The sequence below is a fragment of the Danio rerio genome, chromosome 17, assembly GCF_052040795.2.
Source record: "Danio rerio strain M-AB ecotype USA chromosome 17, GRCz13ab, whole genome shotgun sequence".
Taxonomy (NCBI): domain Eukaryota; kingdom Metazoa; phylum Chordata; class Actinopteri; order Cypriniformes; family Danionidae; genus Danio; species Danio rerio.
The window spans coordinates 15,268,988-15,283,874 of NC_141037.1; the positions used below are offsets into that span (position 1 = coordinate 15,268,988).

At 35.0% G+C, this 14,887-nt stretch overlaps 1 long non-coding RNA gene across 5 annotated transcripts in view; it reads right to left on the bottom strand.

The window, feature by feature from the left end:
- LOC147833033 (uncharacterized) overlaps nucleotides 1-14,887 on the bottom strand; it is a 219,557-nt gene that overhangs the window by 104,926 nt on the left and 99,744 nt on the right. For all 5 annotated transcript variants that reach the window (XR_015513166.1, XR_015513164.1, XR_015513165.1 and 2 more), the window contains one exon: nucleotides 12,917-13,022. This is a non-coding gene — a long non-coding RNA (uncharacterized LOC147833033). The remainder of the gene's footprint in view (nucleotides 1-12,916; nucleotides 13,023-14,887) is intronic.

Sequence of the window (14,887 nt, forward strand, 5' to 3'; positions counted from 1 at the left end):
ACCTGTCATGATCACCAGCAAACGAACCTTCATAGATCGCTAGAGAATTCACATTTACACATTAACATTTACACGGACTACAATACTGTCTCAATATGAACTACAAGTCCTGTCATGCAACACACACACCTGCTCCAAGTGTCCATTGATTACACTTTCACAGCTGATGCTGCTCAAGTACTGATTACACACACATATTTAGTGCACTTTGAGACTCTGATTGCTGAGTCTTGTTAGTTCAATACCCTGTAACATTACAAAGCGTTCCCTGGTATGTGTTCCGACCCTTGCTTTGTTTTATCGTTTACCCTGTCTGCTGCCTGTACTGACCATTTGCCTGTTACCCAATGATGCCTCCCGATTGCCTTGTTTGTACTCGTTTGCACCTGTTGTTGATCATTGCCTGTCTGACAACGATTCTGAATAAAACCTGAATAGAACATGCAAACTCCAGCGACCGTCTTGCTGTGAGACGACAGCGCTCGTCCACCATGCTGCCTTGCTTTTACTAAATTAAGTATATCCAATTAATTACAAGTCAGTAATTTTTTTTACTTACATTGATCGCTGCATGCCACTTTTTTAATTATGCACGCATAGCTATTATGAAATGAGTTGTGTATAATCCCCATTCATTGCACTCTTGTGGTGAGTCTGGAGAAATGTGATGTGATTGTTAAGCATTTGGGTGCACAGTAGTATAAAAATCAGTCAAACACTGTCTTAATCAAAAGTCGAAAAAAGGTTGCATGTATTGCTCATATAAAGTGTATAAGGTTGTTTTAATGATTCCATGCCACTGTATGCATCAATGTCTTGTTTAATTTGGAATGCAGGCCACCTGCTGCAGTCAACCTCTTGATGTCCATCGCTTTCTAGCAATCTGATAAAATGCAGGAGATAACCCGGCTCATGGCTTTACAGCACAAAGCCAGCACTGATAAGCTCCATTAATTAAACTGCATCCTGCTCTGGGATTTAATAGCCAGTGATCTGTACTCTTTTGATTACTGACCTTTTCAAAGTTTGAGCTGTTTTCCCACCACTTTATTTATTTATTTATTTGTATTACCAAAGAGGTATTTCCATCAGCCAATCTCTCCCTGCACCATCAAGCTCCAGGCCTGCAGAATTATCACTTGCTTGGCAGCATATTGGGCTTCTTGACTTCCCTGTCTGCCAGACTCCACTATTAAGCGTAATTCGAGAATATCTATTTCAGGTTGGTGCCAGGATACAGGACGTGCGATTTAATTAAAATTTGTAGCAATATCGAATGCAAAGAAAATCATGATTGCTTACTGGCAGAACTTGAGATTACAGACCAACACAATTTCCAAGAATGACAGAGAGGAGACAAAGCATTCTAGCAACTGCTAATTATCACATTCCAGTCATGCTGCAAAGCGCTTTGTTATTGCACTAAGGGCACCGAATTTCCATGAGGGATTCGAAAAAAATAAATTCTGTGAGATGGAAGAGGCACAAATTGCTGACCTTGATCTGTCAGCTTGATTTACAACTAATGTGGTCAAAGAAGCTGGAGAAATAGAAAGATGTCTTTCGTAAGCAAATTCCCAGTAACAAAATGTCATACATTAACATTTATTTTATCGCGAAGGCCACTTTTTAAGCCCAAGACACACTGTTATTGGTAGAGGGGAGACCACTGCTTTTGGAAGTTAACAAAAACTGTTTTTTTATTTATTTATTCAATTATTTATTAAATTGTGTTTTATTAACGTCTACACCTACTCCAACACTAAACCCTAAAAATAGTAACAATTTTTGTACAAATGTCACATAATGAAGCTACATTGATGTGCACATGCCCAAGTAGCCACAGCTGTATACCTTCTAGATTTGATCAGGATTCACCAAGCCAACAATGAAAGAACTAGCTGTGACAAAAACAATCAGTGACCTTTTGAAAGTATTTATTTATTTATTTATTATTATTTTGTTATTATCAACAATGTATTTCCAATGGCCAATATGGAAGACACTTCTATACAGCTTAAAGTGACATTTAAAGGCTTAACTATATAGTTTATATAGCTTAAAGGGGCTAATAATATTGAAAATGATTTTTAAAAAATGTAAAGCTGCTTTTATTTAAGCCAAAATAAAACAAATAAGACTTTCTCCAGAAAAAACAAATATTATCAGACATACTGTGAAAATTTCCCTGCTTTGTTAAACATCATTTGGGAAATGATGTTAAAAAAAGAAATAGTTCTGACTTCAACTGTATACATACATACATAAATTATTATATTATTATTATATTATATTTATTTGCAAATACTGATGCAAATGTTCATTTTGTAACCATATTAGTATAAGTAGACTTAGGTGAGGATTATAAATAAACACATGTAAATTACTGTTAGTAGTCAAAGTGCAAACAGACATTAAGAAAACAAGGTACTAATATTCTGGTGACTGGAAGTGGTTATGTATAGGTATTTGCATTTGGGGTTAAGATTAATTTTCATCAATGGGATCTAATGTGGATACTTCCAAAAGTACTTGAAGATGCAATTTATTGAATTTCTCTTCAGTTGAGTTTAGTTTATTTGTTTACAGGGTCAATGCACATTATTAAACATTACTGCAAAATAAGCCAGAATTAGCAGAGAATGGCTATTTTTCATCTGTAGACCTCTAACAGAATGTTACAAAGTCACACCTAAAATAGAAGCATAATAACATAGAATACAGTATTGTATATAAAATACAAGAAAAAAGCAAAAATCAAAAATAGATTGATGGCAGCAGAAGAGGACAAGAAAGCCAAATACAAACAGTACTAATGCTGATTTGTCCATTTTTAACATAAAATTAAAAAGCATGAAAAGAGCATGATCTTTTAATTGTTGGTGGGATGGAGTTCCATTCCCTAGCAGCTTTCACTAAAAATGCAGACTGACTGAATGTACTTTTTTTGAGAGAAATAATACAGTCCCCTCTTTCACCACCTCTAGTAGTTCGATGAGCAGTCGTTCTAACTTTCACAAAATGATTTAGTGGTGAAGTCGGGTTATGCAAGGTCTTAAACGTTAAAAAAAGATGTTTATACTTAATAACATTTTCCCAACTAAGCAGGTTGTATTTCTGTAATATTGAACTATGGTAAAATTGAGCTGATTTCTTATCAAGGGTTTTTAAGGATTGTTTGTATAATGATTCAAGTGGCTTCGAAGTTGTAATAGCTTGGGACCAAGTGGTTAAACAATAAGTGATATGAGAAATGATCATGGAATGATAATAGATTAGGGCAGCCTCACATGACATCTGATCACGATTAAATCTAAAATTTGCTAAACGGAATCTGACCTCTTGTAATGTAAACACTCATCTGGTCAAATGCAATTGAACAGCCACAAAAAAAAAAAAAAAAAAAAAAAAAAAACATCAACCTACTGACCAAACATGTGATCAATATAGAAATATGTCAGACAGCACAACACAACATGGAATTAATACCTTCCAGCATTTTACCATGTAGATTATAATCACAATCATAGTTACCATTCACATTCTATTTAATTGCTTGTTTTCATGGTTCCTTGAAAGCTACATAACATATTTATGCTTATGTGTCACACTTAAGCTTCAGTGAATGTGACCAAGAAAAAGTGTTTAAATTAAAATGCATTTCAGTGAACGTCACAAGTGGTCACAAGAGATTCATTTGAAGGCATGTTAATGCCAGGAGAAAATGGTAATGCGTCTCAGCTGAACACTGAAAATGCATTTTAATACCTTGTGAAAACAAGTTACTTACAGTCGGTGTCTAAAGGGAACCATCAAAATAATTTTATCTCACAAGCTCCAGGATGTGCCATGTAAATTATTCATTTGAAACTACTTCAATAAAGTTGTCACACCAATTGGTTACACTGACAGATTTGTTTCTCCCCAACACGAATTTGTTGTGATGGCTCCTTGAGCTATTATATTAATATCGATCTTGTATACCGAACAAGCGCTCCCTAATGTTGCATGTCTTGAGCATTTTGCTTTTCCTGGATGGATGATTTTTTTTTTGCTGCACAACAAGCAGAATATGCAGATGATGGCATTCCCGCATGTGACATTTGAGAAGAGATTCTACATTCCCCTTCATCTTCCTCAACCTCTCTGTCTCTCCCCAGAGTCATGTGATCATAGCAAAAGCGCAAAAAGTAAAATGATGCTTTTGATGTCATTGATGGTGCTTTTCCTTCCTTTGAGAGCAAACTGATTATCTCATACCCTTCCTCTCCTTGGCTAAGATGTGTATGGAGAACAGAAGACCTTTCATCTCGGGAAAGACATGATTTAGACAGCTCAGGTCTGAGAGCTGATTCTAGCAGAGCCTGCTGAAGGTAAATCCTGAAACCACTGGCCTTGATTTCCCACATCTCTATATACTAAACCCCAGCAGACTGATCTTTAAGTCTATATTTATATATATGTCTAGATTTCTGATTAACAACATCACGTCTAGATATTACCATCCGACTGATGTGCAAAGGTATGTTATTGTACATTATTTACCTATTCTCATTTTAAACCAAGGGACTTTCTTAATTGGAATATGAATATTGATATTGAATGATTGTGAAAATGCTCTCATGATGTTGACAGCATTATAGATATGCTGCATCCAAAATAGAAATTAAATGCCATGATACAGAATTCGCATTTGGCTGAAGTAACAGTGTTTTAGAGTGACATTATTATAGGTGCATTAGGCCTAAAATACTAAATTCTTAGAGATAATATAACTGTGAAAACTGAAGCATTGGCTGTTGTAAAGTAATGGATTTGTCAGTGTCCCATTTCAGATCTCCCAATCAATGACACACCATGTTTACATGTTGACATTATTTGTCTATTGACTAGGGGTTTAATGGATCAGAGCCAACAGTTTAGAACGCACATGACCCGTGGATTAATATCTTATTTTGAACTTGTATGTTAATCCAACTATAAAAACAATTGCAGAGAGATCGCCTCCAGCGTCATTCAAATCACATGTATAAAAGCATTTTGTCTTCCCTGTAAAATATAATGATGACGGAAAATGTTGTGGTGGGACCTACCTAAATGCTTTCTTAGGTTATTAAGTAAAGGTGCTTTCTGTCACTGTTTGTTTAGCCTGCATTAATGAATTCAGTGTAAAGCTGCACAATTAAACATTAAAAGATTGTGATCTCAATTCAAACCCGCACAACATGAATGATAAATGATAATGATTTGCATGTATTTATTAATCGTTCAAAGCGCTGCATTTAAACCTTTGTTTGATCAAGAGAGATTCAGTTTTTACAGTTTTCTAGTTAATTACAAACACTTAAAAAACACAGAAGTACTGAGAGAACAGTTTATAGTTCAGATATAAAGACTGCTGTTTATAGTAAAGATTAAAATCACTGTTTAATGGAACTTGACGTTGGTGAATGTTGTAGCAATATATTGTTTAACCAATAGGTGGCGACAAACAACCATCAAAATTATGTCACTTAATAGGTTTTTAAAAATGATCCACCTGTAAAAAAAAAACATGAATAATTATGTGTGAATTGTTGAATCATTAATTGAAAATAAATATTATCTGTTATACAAGATGTTTAGATTGATTAACATTGATGCTTTCTATATTTATCATTATCAGCAACAGCAGCAAAGATCATTTTTCATATTAAATATTATCCTTTTTTTTCAGCTGGTTATATCTTGATTTTTATTTTTATTCAAATTACAGGTTCTTTTGTTTGTTAAATCCGATGGTTTTTGCAGTAATATTTTTGTATAAAGGTAAGCAAAGGACATTTGTCTCCTTTCTTTTTTGCTGATCCAAAAAATGGTCCGATCCGTGACTCAAAATCTGTGGTGTGATCCGAACCATTACACCACTACAATTGACACAATGAGAATATTTTGTATGAAGAAAAGAAAAGAAAGGAAGAGGCAAAGAAGCAAAAGAAGCAAAGAAAAGAAGCACTGCCTGCCCCTCCAAACGCGAAAGCTAATATGCTTATTTCAACAAGCTACCATTTTAAAAAAACGAAAGCGAGGCTGCGGTGGGATGAAAGCCAGAATTAGAAGATCAGAACTATAAACCTTGCAACAACACACTGTGAACTACAACCTCCAGCTGTTGCCACGATTTTAAAGTGCAGATGTGTTGTAAACATCAGTTTAATATCATTTAGTTAAGTTTAATTTAAACAATTAAAAGCAAATTAGGCATCAAACTAAATCAAAGTAATACGCTTAACTGTCCTCCTAGATTTCAGTTCATGGCACCAGGTAAACACCGTGGGGACGCTTCCCTGCTTCAGCCTTTCCTGCTAATATTTAAGCACTTTTTAGTGAATTCTTAAACAGTGCTAATTTACCATAGTATTCACCAGTGCTCAACAGAAATGACTGTGATTGGCTGTGAAGGTCATCAATTCACCAAGTGCAAACACAGATACAAAGACACTTGCTCGTTTTAATGCAGCGAAGATCAGTCGAGTCATCAGCGGATTGCTCATCTGTGTTTGCACTCGGAAAACAGTGATAAAGTGTAGTGAACTGATGACCTTCATGGCCAATCACAGTCAATTACACTATGGAAAATCAAGGGTGTTAAAGAACACGCTCCATAGTGATCAAATGTTGAGGGAAATTGACTTTTTTTATCTCAGTGCCAAAATTCAGTATCGTGACAAGTCTAATATAATTTGATAAATGGCATCTAAAACGTGTGTTTGGGAAAGAAACGTTAGCTAACTAGTGAAATTTCTCTTAGCTTAGCTGAAAATGAGGTCCAATACCCCTTTTTATTTTCACTTTCCATTCAGAACGGACCTTTGGGTAACTCGGAATGGCGTGAAATGATGAATGCGTGTTACTTTCTCTTAGCTGATAAGATATAGAGCCAGGTACATGCCATTCCTGTGTGTCTCCAGGCGATAATTCTGGATTTCTTCCCAACGCAGCCTAACTTTCGCTTTTAAATCGGCGGCTGTGTGAAATCAGTCTATAGTCAGACTTTGAATACAGATTACCACAACATTTTTTTTAGAGGATTAACTTACACAGATTAATTGCTTACCTGATAATTAACTATGTGTGCTAGCAAAATAAATAAATTTAAATTTCACATGGACTTTAAAAAGCACACGATGACCCAAATGGAAAAGAGGTTTGATGAAGGCAGTTTTGTTTTTGTTTTGGGGCATCTTTTTTTATTTGGCAGTAACTTCTTATTACCGTTGCTGTAGGCACACGCTCATACAAACGACAAGACTTGACAGCAGTCATCGGACATCTCCTTCACGTCCTTACTTATTAATTGTAATGTATCCCGGGGGTATGAGATGCCAAAACAGCTTGTCAGATAGATTTTTTAACCGACGAAAGCTTGTCCAAAAGGCACGTCCCCCCGCTTGGCAGATAAGCAGTGAGGGATGATGTGTGAGAAAGACAGAGGCGTATTGTCTCTCTGGTGTTACTCACTCATCCCTCTCTGTCTCCACTTCTTCTGCCTCTCCTGCATGCTATTATGCTGCCCTTGGGCTTGCCCATCACATACATCAAATTCAGCTTGCCTGCTCCAAGATTGTGCCATGTAAATTATTCAACCCAGAAAGCACTTGAGAAGGAGCAATCACAGTATAGCTCAGCCTTTTCCAGTACCGCTGAGAGACAAAGAAAGACAGAAAGAAAGAATGGTCTGTCAAAGAACTTTATGCCATGTGCCGGTTATCAGTTCAATTCATAACTGCTGTACAAGCTGGCAAATCAGTGGCTAATTCATATGCATTTACATTTCATCTGTTGACACCATGTTGCCCTTTGAGTTTTTAATACATCGTATTGTGTTTATACTTTCTGTATGTGTAGTTAATTTAGCATGTATAAATCACATTGGATAAATTGATATTAAAGAGGCCCTATTATGGGCTTTTGAAAATGTGTTTAAAAAGTGTTTAAAACTATTGGTTCATCTATAAGAGTCGACTCAGAGTGATTCATATGAATCGTCAGGGGTAACAAATCTTTAGCCGTGTCGGCATGACACCGATACAGAAGTCAAGTCCTGCCAACTTGTTGCACGCGCTGACCTGGAAAAAAATTAAAACCCCCAGCTCTGCCCACAAACTCTGTAGAAAGAAAAAGAGAAAGACAAAAACTGTAGCAGATCCCGGTTGACCCATGTTGCGAAGACGCTGTGCTCTGAAGTGTGAGGGAAAGTTAGTCTTATTTTCCCTACCCAAAGATAAGGCTGTGAAGAGTCAGTGGCTCATTTTTGCAAAAAAATATCTCAGCATTATAGCCCCAGCCTTGTGCTGTGTTCCTGTCATTTTTCTGACGTGTGCTTCAGCAATCTACACACTTACAACGGAGGATTCATCGGCCATTTGTTAAAGGAAGGATCAGAAAACACTATTGATGTATGGGAATTTGTCAGAGCTAGACAGAAACTTTACAGTGCACAGTTTCTTCCTCCATTTCACAAGTGTATTTAAGTACGGTTTAAAATGGTTGTCTCCTTGTTTTCTCTAGCTTGAAAATTATGTTTTTAATTGTGTTTTGTAACTTGTAACTGCTCCATGTGGCTTGTACTGTATCTGGTTAACTCTTTATATTCTCATATTGCATCTAAAGCCAAAAATGAGATGCGTGCCGCTTAGTTTGTGGCCACTAAATTGTTGATAAGCCATGGTGAACATTTCTCTCTGTCTCACGCTAAACACAGTCAAACAATCGCAATAGACTGGGTCATCAGACCAATCAGCACAGATTAGCATCGTACTAAGGAGGAGTTTGGCAACAAATGAATGGCTGAACAAACCATATGGGAGTTGTTGGGATAATTAGATAAAAATAAATGCATATTATAAGATGGTGAAAGTGTTTTTGACCTTGCATGAATATCAGACTGTTGTTGGAGACCCACAAAACCAAAATATAACCCTTTTTAATGCGTAATAGGGACTCTTTAAATCATCACCTCATTTAAAAATACTGGAAGAAATTTGAGAAAGAAACAACTAAAAAAACAACAGCAAATTATTGCTTTGGGTTGAACTGAATACTTGTTATTGTAAAGTAAAAGGCAAAATGATTAGCCCTCCTGTGAAATTTTTATTATTTTTACGATACAGTATTTCCTAAGTGCTGCTTAACAGAGAGAGGGATTTTTCCACAGTGTTACCTATTAAATTTGTATTTTCTTCTGTAAACACACACACACACACACACACACACACACACACACACACACACACACACGCACACACACACACACACACACACAAACACACACACACTTATGACTAATAATAATTACATTTTTCTAAATAAATAAAATAATTTAGTCTTTTTTGTCTTTACTTCTTGTACTTGTAGTTGCATTTTTTTTTTTAGATGATTAATATTGTATATATTGCAGGCCAGTAGCTAGCCTGATAGAAGAGGTGGTTCTTTTTTCTCAAAATGTGGATCTTTTTGCAGCTATTCGCCTGATTTTCTATTTAATTATGATGTTTGAACACTGCATTTTAGTAACATTTTAAGCACTATTTGTAGCCATTTTTAGCTGGATTAGTTTGTTGAATGGTTTCTTAATGTCCCAACATATTTACTAAAGATTAATAATGAAGAAATATGTATTCTTATTTTTTAAAATACAAATTTATTACACCATATATCAATCCATTTTAATATGGTCCACTTTTGGTGCTTCACACCTTTTTATTGCTCATTTTTTGTTTCAAGAATGACGTCTAATATTTAAAATAAAAGTTACTTGTAAAATGTTTTCTCTGTATTAAAAAAAATAATAATAATAAACAGTAGCAAGAGATGACTTCACTAGCGTCCAATTTTATGTTTTCTTGCACAGCAGGCTGTCGAACTCATGAAAAATAATAGTTTGCATTGGCCAAAACAGAAAAACCTTTTTCGTTGGGTTATGGCAGTCAAAAAAGGACAAATGAGCTCATGTATGGGACAAATTCTGGACATTTGTCATTGAGGGGTGGGTCTTTCAAACCACCTGAATCCCCCCTGGCTATGGACCACTGACATTTGAATTATTTTTTAGTATACAGTATTTCCTAAGAGCCGTTTAACAGAGAAAGGGAAAATTTACAGTGTTTCCTATTATATTTACGTTTTTTTCTTCTGGAGAATGTCTCATTGCTTTTAGTTTGCTGTAAAAAACACAAAAACATATGACAAGTAATAATTATACTGTTATTAATAAATAAAGTAATAAAATAAATCTGTATTTAACTGTATTTATACTTAATGCACTTGTAGTTAATACTGAATGTTTTTTACATCATTCATATTGTATACACTGATATAAAATCACCACTTTATAAAATAACCAATTCAATCAATTCAAGAAAGAGACAAATAATACATGCACACAAGAAAAAAGGGTAACTAAGTTTCTATTTATCAAACCAAAGCTAAATATTGAATATTAATTAAAATAAACAACCAGTCTAGAAAATGTATATTTACAATATTTACATGCAAACGGAAAGGACAAGATAACAAATGCTAATCTAAATTAAGACATATTTCAATTAACCATGTTGTGCGATTGCATATTAAGTCACAAAAATACAATTAAACTATTCAGTGAAGGATAAAGACAACACAAGAGTAATTACAGGAAGTTTGTAGTGAGAGACAAAAAGCAATCTCAACTGTCTAAGTTGTGTAAGAATTGGGTGAGTCAGCAAAACAGCCTCTACATTCCCTGTCAGCAGTAATGATACCTGTAGAAGATTGATGTGTGTCAAACTCCACTTTCTTCCTTTTCCTCTGCCTTAACTGCACAGCAAACATTAAGATATCTACATTTTTGTAGTCATTGCCACAACAGTAATAATAGTGAAACTTTACAATTTGCAATGCTAATTTAAAAGTTACTAACATGTGAACCTTTCATTAATAAAGAAAATAATAGTAACAATATATATGAGCAACATCACATGAGAAGCAGTCAATATAACACACACAATGGCAAAAAAACGCAATAATTGCGTTTATTCAACAGTTTGACGGTATAATCATGCATATAAAAAAAGAAAAATCCAACACGGAGAGTCTAATTACCCTTTTGTATAAGGAACTACTTTCTTCCACCATTCATTCACATCTGCAGCTGATGTCAGAACAGCAGAAATCCTTGCCTAAAAACAGCGTCACTTTACAACTAGTATTTCAATGATTCTCTTGCTTAATGTCTAAAGTGGTGACAAAATAGGCTATTTTGCTCATATATTAAGATTATAAGCTTAACGACAATGTCATCAGTTTACAGAGATTTCCCAGTATTTCTCAGTATTTCCCAGTATGGGTGCATCTCTGAATGTATCTAGTGGACTCAGACACTGCTCCAAATGAATCTATACAGTTTTTCAGCCTTCAGAAAGCACATTAACACAGTTATTCTCTCAATAAAATCCATGTAAGCCATTTAGCAACAGAGCTAGATTCACTGGGCAGACAGAAGCCCTGCCCGTGATGCGAATCCATGTTTATTGTGAAGTGAATTTGACGTGCAAATGAATCGTATTTGACGCGCGAATAAAGCGAGTAAACTCAAAATGTTCAAAAGTCTATTTACAGGCAATTTATCCACGTCTGGTGAGAACACAGCATTAGAATTTCAAAGTGGTGATTTATTATTTTATTTACTCTCTGGCAATCCAAGAGATAACTTTTAAAAAAATAATAATAAATAAATAAATAAATAAATAAATGAATAAATAAATAAATAAATAAATAGATAAATAAATAAATAAATAAATAAATAAATAAAAAGCCAAAATGTTGGTCCTTGGTAGGCATGAGCTGGTATACGATTCTAAAGGTATGATAACCATGGATAAAAATTTCTGCTCTGTACCATAAAATATAAAATCTATAAAATACCGCTCTAAAATATATTCTTTTTTAAATGTCTGGGTAAAATCGAAAAACTTTTTTCCCTTTTAAACACAATATATTTTATTTTGAGAAACTTTTTAAATATTTTGGAGCGATAAACAAGTCAGGATAAATAATTCAAATGAATCACTGACTTCTGCTCTCCTCATTCATTTAAAAAACACAGTTTCAATGCAATTTAGAATGGCATCTTTGGATATAATTTCTGCTGGAGATCCTGTTTTCGGTGGAACAGTATAGCAGAATATTTTGACGGTTTTAAAACCTTCACTTTTCCAAACCGCAGTATACCTTAAAAGTGATTATCCTCCCATGCCAAGTCCTTGGCGAGTCAGTGAGTAGCTATTACTACTTTGAGAGTAAGAACTTTTTTTTAAAATTTTTTTTTAATGTTCCGATTGTTTCACGTTAATAAACATTGTCACTAGTCACGAGTATGAATTTAATCAGTATATATTTTTTTGTTTTTGTTTATGACTCACATTGCATAAATCTCCAAAACCACAGTTTCAGCTAAGGTTATTTCTACAATAATCTAGATACATTTGAAAAATGCATTTTCATCTAAAAACACTATATGTGTCCACACTATCATTTTGAATTCCTTCATAAAACATGGTCATCCACAGTAAAATGTCTAAAAACCCTTACGTTCATGAATTGTATGTAGCAAATTTAAATATTGGAAAGTACTGTCCCTTTAAATATAATAAAAGCTTTTATTAAATCAGATATAGACACATACATGCACACACACACACACAATGGCAAACATTCTCAAGCAGCCTCTTGTTGATTAAAGTTTAGTGTCGACCTTAAGGATTTCTTTCCTTTCCCTGTTATTATTGCATTGTAAGGTCTTCAACAGCCCTCGAGGCCTAATAGAGACAACTTTACTCCTCTTTCTCACTTAATTGGCTCGGCATAGGGAAAAAAAAAAAAGAAGTGTGATACATACAGTGATGAATCTGATCATTCTTCGAAAAAGGCCACAGAGACGAACAGCATCACTGCAATGAATGGAAAGCTTTGCAAGAGTTTGACTGTCGTCTGCAGCACTTCCCCTGTGAGAAAGACAGAAAATGACTCATGTTAATGCATCAGAAAGAGTTCACACCTGAAATCTACACAGCGACTCTGTTTGACAACCTTCACATCCCAGATTGTGAGAGAAAATCATAAGAGACACTTTTATCATCAGGCGTTTTATTCGTTGTCAAAACGGCTCTGAAGACCTGATCCTTAAGGCTTTGTCTCTTTAAAGTGTTTGACTGAGAGGTTAAGTGTAAAGTACCAATTTTTCCATTTCATCACAGCCGGAATTCACATGTATCTCACAGAGGAAGTCTCTCCTAATCTCTTATTACCTGTGGTGAAGTTTCAGTTGCATACTATGAAAAAGCTGGAGTTTTTAGCAATATAATTAGGTAGGCTTATGACGGAATCAGATTTTCTTGTTGCAATTAATAGCTGAAGCTTTTATTACGATAAATGGTATTATCGTGCTACTGCAAAAAAAAAAAAAAAAAAATTGCTTTATTGATTTATTGCACAAACATGTTCATAGTAAACCAATTTTTCTGACACACTTCACAATAAGGTCTCATTAGTTAATGTACTAGCATGAACTAAGTATGAACAATACTTGTACAAGATGTATTAAGCTTTTGCATTTTGTATTAGGTTTACTTTTGCATTTACTAATGCAGGGATGCCTCAACATTTTCGTATGAAGGGCCAAATATCCTATTATCATTGAGAGCAATTGGCCGAAGATAAATATACCAAACTATATTACATTAAAGGGTTACGTAACACCAAAACACATTTTTTGAGCTGTTGAATGCCATATATGTGTCCAACGCTGCTAAAAACACTATTAATACTTCCGATTTGAAACAAATTTTTGAAGCTGCTTCATGGTGATTAGATACTTGCATGTAATTGAGCGTGTCTGTACCTCCAAGTGCATTGTGACATCTCTGAGTGTGCAGCATTGATTCATGAGAAAGACTTGGCTCAAACCAATCAGCGCTCTCTATCGTGTATGCGTTCCAACTTTATTAATATGCATGATAGCTTGGAAGACTGTTTGACCTGTTACAGTGTTCAGACAGCAGGGAGACGACACGTTGTGTTGCCAAAACAAGTGGAAGAACAAGAATTTGGAGACACAGGTCTTCAGTGTTGCGTTTATTAATGTGCTGCAACGAAGGTTTTGTTTCCATTTTCCTGCTATGAGAGTGCAGCTGCACTTGTGGACTACAGTGCATGCGACACGCCACAGAAATGCGTTTGTAAGGAATATTTTTTACCCGAGAGCTTTTTGCATCTGGAAATGATATAATCTGTATTTTCCGCTCGTCTCTTTTTTAAAAAGACGCAGTTCTAGTTGGGGTTGATTGTCCTGTCTCTACAGATTTGATAAGTGTGTGTGATCAGTGCCCTTTTTTGTTCATTCAGATGACACAGTTAGTTTGTATTGTGAGCAGTACTCATTCAGTTTTTAAAGACATAACTTAGTCAAAATGATTTAGTTACTAAGCTTACAGTACGTTAATACCACGGCAATATTATACTACAATATTATAGGCTGAAAGATCCGCTGTTAATGCTGCTCTCCGAATGTAAACATGTAAACACCTTAAAATTTTACTGTCATGTAGGATGTTTGCCGCATTTTGTGACAGAATAGTCTATTCACACATGGCTTTTTGACGATATGTTACCTACAGAGTGCATCTAAGATGCTAAGAAATGCTGTTTTCTTTTCTCCCATTTGCCGTGCGGTATAAAACATTCCATTAAAACTATACTCTCCAGCAGCTCATCCTCGAATTAAATACTTTCCTGACTTTTTCCAAACTAGAGGTGTGAAAACACTGCTGAGACAGGAGGGTTTCGTGGTCCTTTAAAGATGCCACAGGTC